This window comes from Pecten maximus, chromosome 10, assembly GCF_902652985.1.
Source record: "Pecten maximus chromosome 10, xPecMax1.1, whole genome shotgun sequence".
NCBI lineage: Eukaryota > Metazoa > Mollusca > Bivalvia > Pectinida > Pectinidae > Pecten > Pecten maximus.
The window spans coordinates 17130758-17140217 of record NC_047024.1 but is presented as its reverse complement, the minus strand read 5'-3'; the positions used below and the strand labels follow the sequence as shown (position 1 = coordinate 17140217).

Sequence of the window (9460 nt, the reverse complement as noted above, 5' to 3'; positions counted from 1 at the left end):
ATAAGGTACATTATAATATTTACGATTAATCTATATATACAGTAATCAATACATTTGCAACATAATTAAACACATATTACATCATTCTCTGTTTATTTGCGTGTATAATGAATTTACCTAATCTGTGTAGTTCCTTTATTTTATTTGAGTTCAGTAAATTTAAAACTTTAAAGACAGAAGGTTTATACCAGTAATATTTTTTGATAAATTTCTTCCTTATCTCTGAATATTTAGGACATATAAGTAAAAAGTGAAATTCATCCTAAACCTCGTTTTGAGTACAGTTTATACAAAGTCTATTTTTCCTGTCACTATTAGCAGTCAGGCACACTATTGTGTGCGACAAGAGGTCAACAAAAATTACAACGGCATAATACAATATATAATATTCTGTACAGAATAGTGAAACACATACATGTACATTGAGACAAAGTTTGTAGTATACACAGCATAAAACGCTCGTTCAATACAGGATAGTATATTTAACCATAAAATAGTACTTATTATAACATTATGTTTTAAAACATATCATTTAAATATTTGAAATTCACATATTATTTTTTAGATGTCCTTATAGTAATTGGATGAACATGAATAGATTTGATAATACTCTAATATTGCATAATGATAATAATCCTTTCATTTTATGAATAGATGAGTTACATGTATAATAACTAGGTATATACTTTCTACGAATTTGATTTACATACATATTAGAACATAAAAATAAGTAATGGTACTCGCATCCAACACCAGTAAAACATAGCGGACAAATTCAGATTCAGATTATTTTATTTCCTTGTGTTACAAGACACATTGGAGAGTAGACATATACATATACAATAATACAATAGTACAGATAGTGATGGACAATCATATCATTATATCAATCAACAATATATATATCTTGATATAGAAGAACACATTACATGGTATATCATTAAAAAATAGCACAATGCATTACATTTACTTAAATTCATATTAAATGATAATCACAGTGTTTATGCACTGATATTTTAACATTCATTACGTTGACCACAAAATTTACACTAAGCTAGTTACTGTAGCATACGTGCAAGCTTCATCTAACCACACAAAGCTAGTTACTGTAGCATACTTATCATTAACAGAACAACAACAATAACACTTAGAGTTGTCCGTCTGTACAAGTTCTATATTAGATACATCAGCGCATGATCAGTTTTGGTTTGTTTTTGTTTAACGTCCTATTAACAGCCAGGGTCATTTAAGGACGTGCCAGGTTTTGGAGGTGGAGGAAAGCCGGAGTACCCGGAGAAAAACCACCGGCCTACGGTCAGTACCTGGCAACTGCCCCACGTAGGTTTCGAACTCGCAACCCAGTGGTGGAGGGCTAGTGATAAAGTGTCGGTACACCTTAACCACTCGGCCACCGCGGCCCCGCGCATGATCAGAATGTTCATTGAAGCAACCTACTCGAGAACATTCAACAGATGATATTGACATTCCATTAGTTAATGCGAAGTCTGTGACACTAGTACCATTGAAATTACCAAATGTTTTATTAACCCTAAGGTCACCTGTTGTCCGATCAATAAGAATTTGAACACCCGATGCCTTACATAGTTGTAGCAGTTTACGGCTATATATATTAACCATCGAGTTAGCCGTTATATCATATACCTCTTGGGGATAGCAAGTAAACTCATCAAGCTGCAGACATCGTCCTTTTGTTGTTACTGTTATTACAGTAACGTCTCTAACCTTCCGTGCAGCCCAGGGAAGCCTACGCCTGCTTTATCTCGCCGTATTTCGTAAGAGGCGACTTATTGTGACTGAGGATGTGGTTTCTCATCTGTCTTCTGTTCTTATGACATAAGAAGACCCAAGAACAAAGCTCGCTATATACTAATGCATGTTGATTGCTGAAGGCGACTAAATATGGACCCCCGAAGATTCGGAAAATTTTCTTCCGTCTGGTCCAATTTCAACTCTTGTAATTATAAATATTTTCCTTTCTTTCCTCAATGCTCTGTCTTTCTCTGCCTTGTCTTTATATGATCCTGATTATTCCGAGGACATCAATAAACAAAGCAGAAAAAACTCTATCCTTCATTTAAAATGTTAATTTGGACATATAGTCACACAAAATCCGGTAAATCTGTACCAGAACGGGTGACAGTAGCAACTCACTCGACTGTTAAGGTCGACTGAAATCGACGAATAGTCCCATTGGCCAACGCCCCGGAGAGGAAGGCGTATGTCTGAATGGAACCCTGAAAACACGAAAAACCAGTTTGCAACGACATTGACATTCACTTAACAATGTGGCTTTATTTAGCGGTCAGTGCTATCCGCTGAGTGCTCATTGTCGGTGGGTGGACGTACCGTACGGGTGGGTAGTATTTGGTCACTCTTCATTTCGATACTGGAATTTTGACTCCGTTAAAAATTTCAGGTAAGTTTAATCAATAATTTATTTCTGTACTTCATATAGTTTTGTTTAAATAGTGACAAATAATGCTTTTGACATCCGCACTCTCACAGATGTTGTCTATTTCATACATGTATCGAGATTTGGGATATTCTCGCCACAAGGAAATTACGTCGAAACTGACTTACTTACTTCAAGATAATTGTTGTCGGAACACTGATTGTGTTTAACTAATACAGAGAAATGACACCTGCAGTATAGTTAACTCGTTATAGACTACCAACAAAGGTAATTATAACTTGGGTAGATTTTTCAGGCTAGTCATATCAACCAGGCGTTTATAACTGCTATCGATTACGTTCCGGCTTGAAATCAATATTAGACCTTACCGAAACAACCTTGCAGTCCTTTTCATGTCAATTGAACTGTTTATTCCATGACGAATGATAGTAGAAGTGATCCATAAACACTGGACCGGCTCCCGGCATTCGTAAATGTACAGCTAAAATAGTGATGTCCTACGATTGTCCATTATTAGAGCCATATTAAACATCGTACCCGTACCTACTTTGTACCTGCTTAGTGCAATCACATGCACACGTTACGGGGTATGAAGGGGTTTCTTATAAACCTATAGAGAAAGGGCGCTCGGGACATATTCCGTACACCCTAACATGTGTCTTGCGCAATCGTGAATATTTATTTAACAAACGCACGTGTTTATTACATTTCCTACGGTAAATAGTCGATAGAGCTAATGCTACTTTAGCTTATTACAATTTATCCTTCAAATAACAGCAGGGTAGGTGCAGCTCCAACAGACCGCAACAAAGCCGTTTGGGCGCGTCCAAATATAAGAAACTTAAATATGGAAAGCGTATGGGCGTGACCCGGGTAGAGCTATCAATAGCACTGCTTTCAATGCTCCTACGCATCGACGAATTTCTAGATAAACGGGACTTTTTCGAGCTATGTAAACCCCCTCTTTCTTATTGGCACATACTCCATCTGGTATTTCATAACATCATAATAAAAACTCGTTTATGATGTACATATTGTACTAAACACACCTAGATACCCGTCTGTCTAGCTCCACACCTAACCTCGGTGCTAAATGAATCTCCCTTTTATATGTTAAGATTGTTTCCAACTTTTCCTACGATTAACATACCTCCTACAGTAAAACCAATACACAAGGCAGGACATCACACGATGGCGTCTTGAATTATGACTTCTGTACAATGTTGTATTGAGCAATATAATTCGCCAATATTACCCTACTAGCCTGTTCGTACCTGTAAGGTCAACGATCCATGACCTTTTATTGGCTCTTTGAAGTTCATACTATGTACCGCCGGTATTATACCCTTCGTGTGTCGTTGTGATTTCTTTCCCCGAATACACATTTTAGGTCAATACTGACGTTAACAATACCAATCAGGAAGCCCAGGGGTAGGTTGCTGGCGGAATTACACGCCTCGCCAAGGTTTCGTCAGCATTTTATTGAAACCGTCCACAGCCTCCAATTTTGTACTTTCATCTTTTTAATTCCGTCATCTCCAACCTTTCTTTCTTTCTTTTTTTTCTTTCTTTCTTTCTTTCTTCTTCTTGAGTTAAGGCAAAATTGTCTATTTTGTGCACACCAACAAAGGACTGTATAGCCATAAAAGTGAAGCACCTCATTTGAAGAACCCTTCCTTCATGAAGAACAACAATCACCAGTTCCATTTTAAATCCATTCAAAAGTCGTACAAGGAAACAGCACGTTCCAGCAAAGAGAGTGTGTTATAGATATACCACCAATCGTACTAGTAACACGACTCTACTGGCCAACACTAGCTTGTATGGTCATTTCAATTGCCTGAGGCTTGTTCCAACGAGGTCTTCAGCAATTAGAGCGCTGGCAGATTTTATACAAAAAATATAGAGACCACCAGCCCTGAAACTTGAACTCTGTCCGAGATATTGATTAGTTTGTGAAGTTTGATGAAAATCCTTCAAGGAATAAAGTCGACATTGAACTTTGCAAAACCCAGTAGTGCTGCCCTTACTTTTAACCCAACAACCCTGAAACTGGAACATGTCGAGATATTCTTTTAATTGTACTTATTTGAAGTTCAAAATCCTTCAATGAGTGAAGCACTTAATGTATAAACGGTGACTTTAAACCCACCAACCCCGACACTTATCAGACTTATCATATATCCTTTATTATTGTGTGGATTTTGATAAAAAAAAAAAAAACAACCTCTAGGAATGAAGCCGCTGGAGCGCTGACGATATTTTTGGATACGCACATATGTAGGTAGACGGAGGGCCCGCGAAGCTATTGTCCCAAGCTGGTTTCACCGGTTATGGGGCTGTTAACAATGAATAGTGTCTGGATCATATCTATATATAGGTATGTCACGTCAAGTAAGCCCTATGGCTTCATATCACAGTGTACACAAAGTGCGCTGTACTCCCTGGTTAAAGAAGAATAACTGATCAAATAACATTGATCTGTTGTGAAAGTAAACACAAGGGAGAGGTTAGGGTGTACAGGGGACGTTCTAACAATGTTAAATACACAAGTAGTACCGAGGAAGGGATCGGAACTTGTGAGGGCAGACAGGGTACTTTACATTATCTGATCAGACAGGGTACTTTACACTATCTGATCAGGCAGGATGCTTTACACTATCTGATGGACGGACGGACGGGGTGGGGAGATAGAGAGTGTGGTGTGATATACAATGTATGGACGGACGGGGTGGGGAGATAGAGGGTGTGGTGTGATTAACAATGTATGGACGGACAGGGTGGGGAGATAGAGGATGTGGTGTGATATACAATGTATGGACGAACGGGGTGGGGAGATAGAGGATGTGGTGTGATATACAATGTATGGACGGACGGGGTGGGGAGATAGAGGGTGTGGTGTGATATACAATGTATGGACGGACGGGGTGGGGAGATAGAGGGTGTGGTGTGATTTACACTGTATGGACGGACGGGGTGGGAAGATAGAGGGTGTGGTGTGATTTACAATGTATGGACGGACGGGGTGGGGAGATAGAGGGTGTGGTGTGATATACAATGTATGGACGGACGGGGTGGGGAGATAGAGGGTGTGGTGTGATATACCATGTATGGACGGACGGGATGGGGAGATAGAGGATGTGGTATGATATACAATGTATGGACGGACGGGGTGGGAAGATAGAGGGTGTGGTGTGATATACAATGTATGGACGGACGGGATGGGAAGATAGAGGTTGTGGTGTGATATACAATGTATGGACGGACGGGGTGGGGAGATAGAGGGTGTGGTGTGATATACAATGTATGGACGGACAGGGTGGGGAGATAGAGGGTGTGGTGTGATTTGCACTGTATGGACGGACGGACGGGCTGGGGAGATAGAGGGTGTGGTGTGATATACAATGTATGGACGGGCGGACGGGGTGGGGAGATAGAGGATGTGGTGTGATATACAATGTATGGACGGGCGGACGGGGTGGGGAGATAGAGGGTGTGGTGTGGTATACAATGTATGGACGGACGGACGGGGTGGGGAGATAGAGGGTGTGGTGTGATATACAATGTATGGACGGACGGGGTGGGGAGATAGAGGGTGTGGTGTGATATACAATGTATGGACGGACGGACGGGGTGGGGAGATAGAGGGTGTGGTGTGATATACAATGTATGAACGGGCGGAAGGGGTGGGGAGATAGAGGGTGTGGTGTGATATACAATGTATGGACGGACGGACGGGGTGGGGAGATTAAGGGTGTGGTGTGATTTACAATGTATAAATTAGCACGGAAAGGCATGGTTTTGAAACATTCATGTCAATTTTCACGGCAATCGGTTCATTATGTTCAGACCATATCGTATAATTGTAATAATTCTTTGCGATATTGTGAAAGCTAATGACTTTATATAAGTCATCACATTAAACAAAATCTTGGTCATGGTTACGTCAACACACACCCACCGGCAAAGGAAAACCGATATATGTAGTGCATTAATGTTAAATTAAAAATCTCTACCTTATCAAAGAAGAGATAACAAAGGATCAATACATTTTAGTATATAAAGTTATCAATTGTTAAACACAACAACCGACTTCTAAAGTACATTTACAGTAAACTTGTATTATACTACAAAGTCCTTGTCCGCAGTCTTTAACAGTTTGTTATTACCAAAAGTGAGGCATTGTCAAGGGAGACAGTTATCAAATTTATTTCAATAGATTATCTTCTACGAGAATGTTTGTTGACAAATCAGTATTCTTATTACCGTTTTCAGAAAAGAAATTAGTATTAGATCTAGCCTCTCCTTGAGGTTTTCAAAATTTTATTTTTTCTTGTGTTTTTTTTTTTTTTTTTTGGAGCCTACTTTCTTGAAGGAAGAAATGATTTAATGATAAGCATATTCTACTGCGCCAAACCACAGACTGTCAAGGACAGTATCGTCTGCTAAAATGCACGTGATGGTGACATAAGAGGCGTGAATTACCTGTATGTACGTGTATATCCAAATAACCAATGAGCGCAAAGCTCGCTCGTGCGACGTGCACAACTTGACCCGCGTTTTCGAGTGTGAGGACAGACAGCCGTGTCGGACGTGGTAGGAAGGTGTGCGACATGTGTCAGTTTGTTGACTAAGGGCAAGACTGCTGGGATTTCAGGTAGATCTTTCTATATCTTTGGGAATAGTCATTGTAAATGGAACGTGTCGGTGTGGCCTGTCGATTGAATTATCCCACCGGAGACAAACGTTCGATTCCTATCGGGACAATGGCATGCATGTTGTTTTCCATGTTCTTTCCCATTATAATGTAAAAAAAGAAAGACAAATCCGATATTAGTTGCTTAAATTGTCGTATTTGAATTCGTCGTCCAAAACCAGCAAAGCTCTTTTACTTAGAAGCGTCGTTATTCGCCAAGTTTTGCAATCTCAAGATTTAAATTGGGAGAATTATTGGGCAGAATTATTTTTATCTATTCATTACCCCCAATGCATATTTCCTGTTTAAACAGCCACCATCCCGTATAAATCCTGTGTTTAAACAGCCATCATCCCGTATAAATCCTGTGTTTACTGTGTTTAAACAGCCACCATCCCGTATAAATCCTGTGTTTAAACAGCCACCATCCCGTATAAATCCTGTGTTTAAACAGCCACCATCCCGTATAAATCCTGTGTTTAAACAGCCACCATCCCATATAAATCCTGTACTGTTTAAACAGCCACCATCCCATATAAATCCTGTACTGTTTAAACAGCCACCATCCCGTATAAACCCGGTCACATTATACTGACTGGTTCGCCTGTTGTCAGTATAATGTGACCGGGTGGGGTGTGCTGCTGGGTGTCTTCGGCAGTATGCTTCAGTGAGGTAGCACTATAAATTGGCAAAAGTTCCGGCCTATCACAAGGAGACTTAACACGAATATACCGCAGCCTCCCAAAACACACATACGCACTCGCCACACGCATGCATGTCGCACGCATGGGAGGCCGTCCTTAAATGACCTTAGCTGTTAATAGGGCGTTAAACAAAATAAACCAAACCAAACCTGTGTTTTAAACAGCCACCATCCCGTATAAATCCTGTTTAAACAGCCACCATCCCGTATAAATCCTGTGTTTTAAACAGCCACCATCCCGTATACATCCTGTGTTTAAACAGCCACCATCCCGTATACATCCTGTGTTTAAAAAGCCACCATCCCGTATAAATCCTGTGTTTTAAACAGCCACCATCCCGTATAAATTCTGTGTTTAAACAGCCACCATCCCGTATAAATCCTGTGTTTTAAACAGCCACCATCCCGTATAAATCCTGTGTTTTAAACAGCCACCATCCCGTATACATCCTGTGTTTAAACAGCCACCATCCTGTATAAATCCTGTGTTTAAACAGCCACCATCCCGTATAAATGCTGTGTTTAAACAGCCACCATCCCGTATACATCCTGTGTTTAAACAGCCACCATCCCGTATACATCCTGTGTTTAAACAGCCACCATCCTGTATACATCCTGTGTTTAAACAGCCACCATCCCGTATACATCCTGTGTTTAAACAGCCACCATCCCGTATAAATCCTGATGTCAGACTTGATTTAACTTCTTCACTGGTTTTACATCTGCTATTGCGTCCCTTCAGCCGATGAGCATCATACATATATATATAAATATAATATTACACATGTACTCCACATTGCCATTCAGTGTGTTCATTAGACCCTGCCATTCTGTGTGCAGTCATTTTAGTGTGTTCATTAGACCATGCCATTCTATGTGCAGTCATTGTAGTGTGTTCCTTAGACCATGCCATTCTATGTGCAGTCATTGTAGTGTGTTCATTAGACCATACAAATGTTGCCTGATTAAGAGGTAAACTCCTGACATGCATAATCACCAGACTCTTTTCATAGTTCTGGTAAGGAAATACAAAAATTATATTGTACACAGCAGAAACACCTACATGTGATATATAGTCTCTCTACACAGGAACCAACAGTACCCCATTATCTAAACATCTAGTCACACTCCAAGATGATCTCGGAGCTATATACGTATATCACTAGGCACCTTTCAACCATCTTACACTGTACTTAGAAATGTTACAGTAATATAAACAACATAAGTATACATCTACTTAACAAACAGGTATACACAAAATCATGGAATTTAGTAATTTAGTGGTAATGCAAAAATTGTTCTCGTCCAAAAAAGGGGAGGGTCCTGACCCCCCTCACCAAATTACGATAACATTAAAAGAATATATCTAGGGTCAGGAAAGTTAGGTTGGGCTCCACTTCACCATGGCCTATGTATGGTGAAGTGAAGCATTTTATTTGATTTTTTTTCTAATTGATATTTTTTCACCAAATCCTTTTCCTCAACAACTCATTCAAGCAAAGATATGTCTGGGGGTCAGGAAATTTAGGAAGGGGCAGGGGCTTCAATTTACTGTTATTTTTATTTTTCCTTACTAATGTGCACTGTTTTTTTTTACCAAATCTGTTTAACATACCTTAAAATATTA

General features: G+C 39.7%; 1 protein-coding gene across 22 annotated transcripts in view; it reads left to right on the top strand.

Moving 5' to 3' along the window:
• Positions 1–2340: 2340 nt before the first annotated feature.
• LOC117336916 (hemicentin-1-like) overlaps positions 2341–9460 on the top strand; it is a 160858-nt gene continuing 153738 nt past the window's right edge. For 16 of the 22 annotated variants that reach the window (XM_033897725.1, XM_033897714.1, XM_033897722.1 and 13 more), the window contains exon 1: positions 2341–2437. The gene's annotated coding sequence lies outside the window, so the exon portion shown is untranslated. The remainder of the gene's footprint in view (positions 2438–9460) is intronic. The other 6 variants (XM_033897731.1, XM_033897733.1, XM_033897730.1 and 3 more) reach the window with 1 other exon arrangement.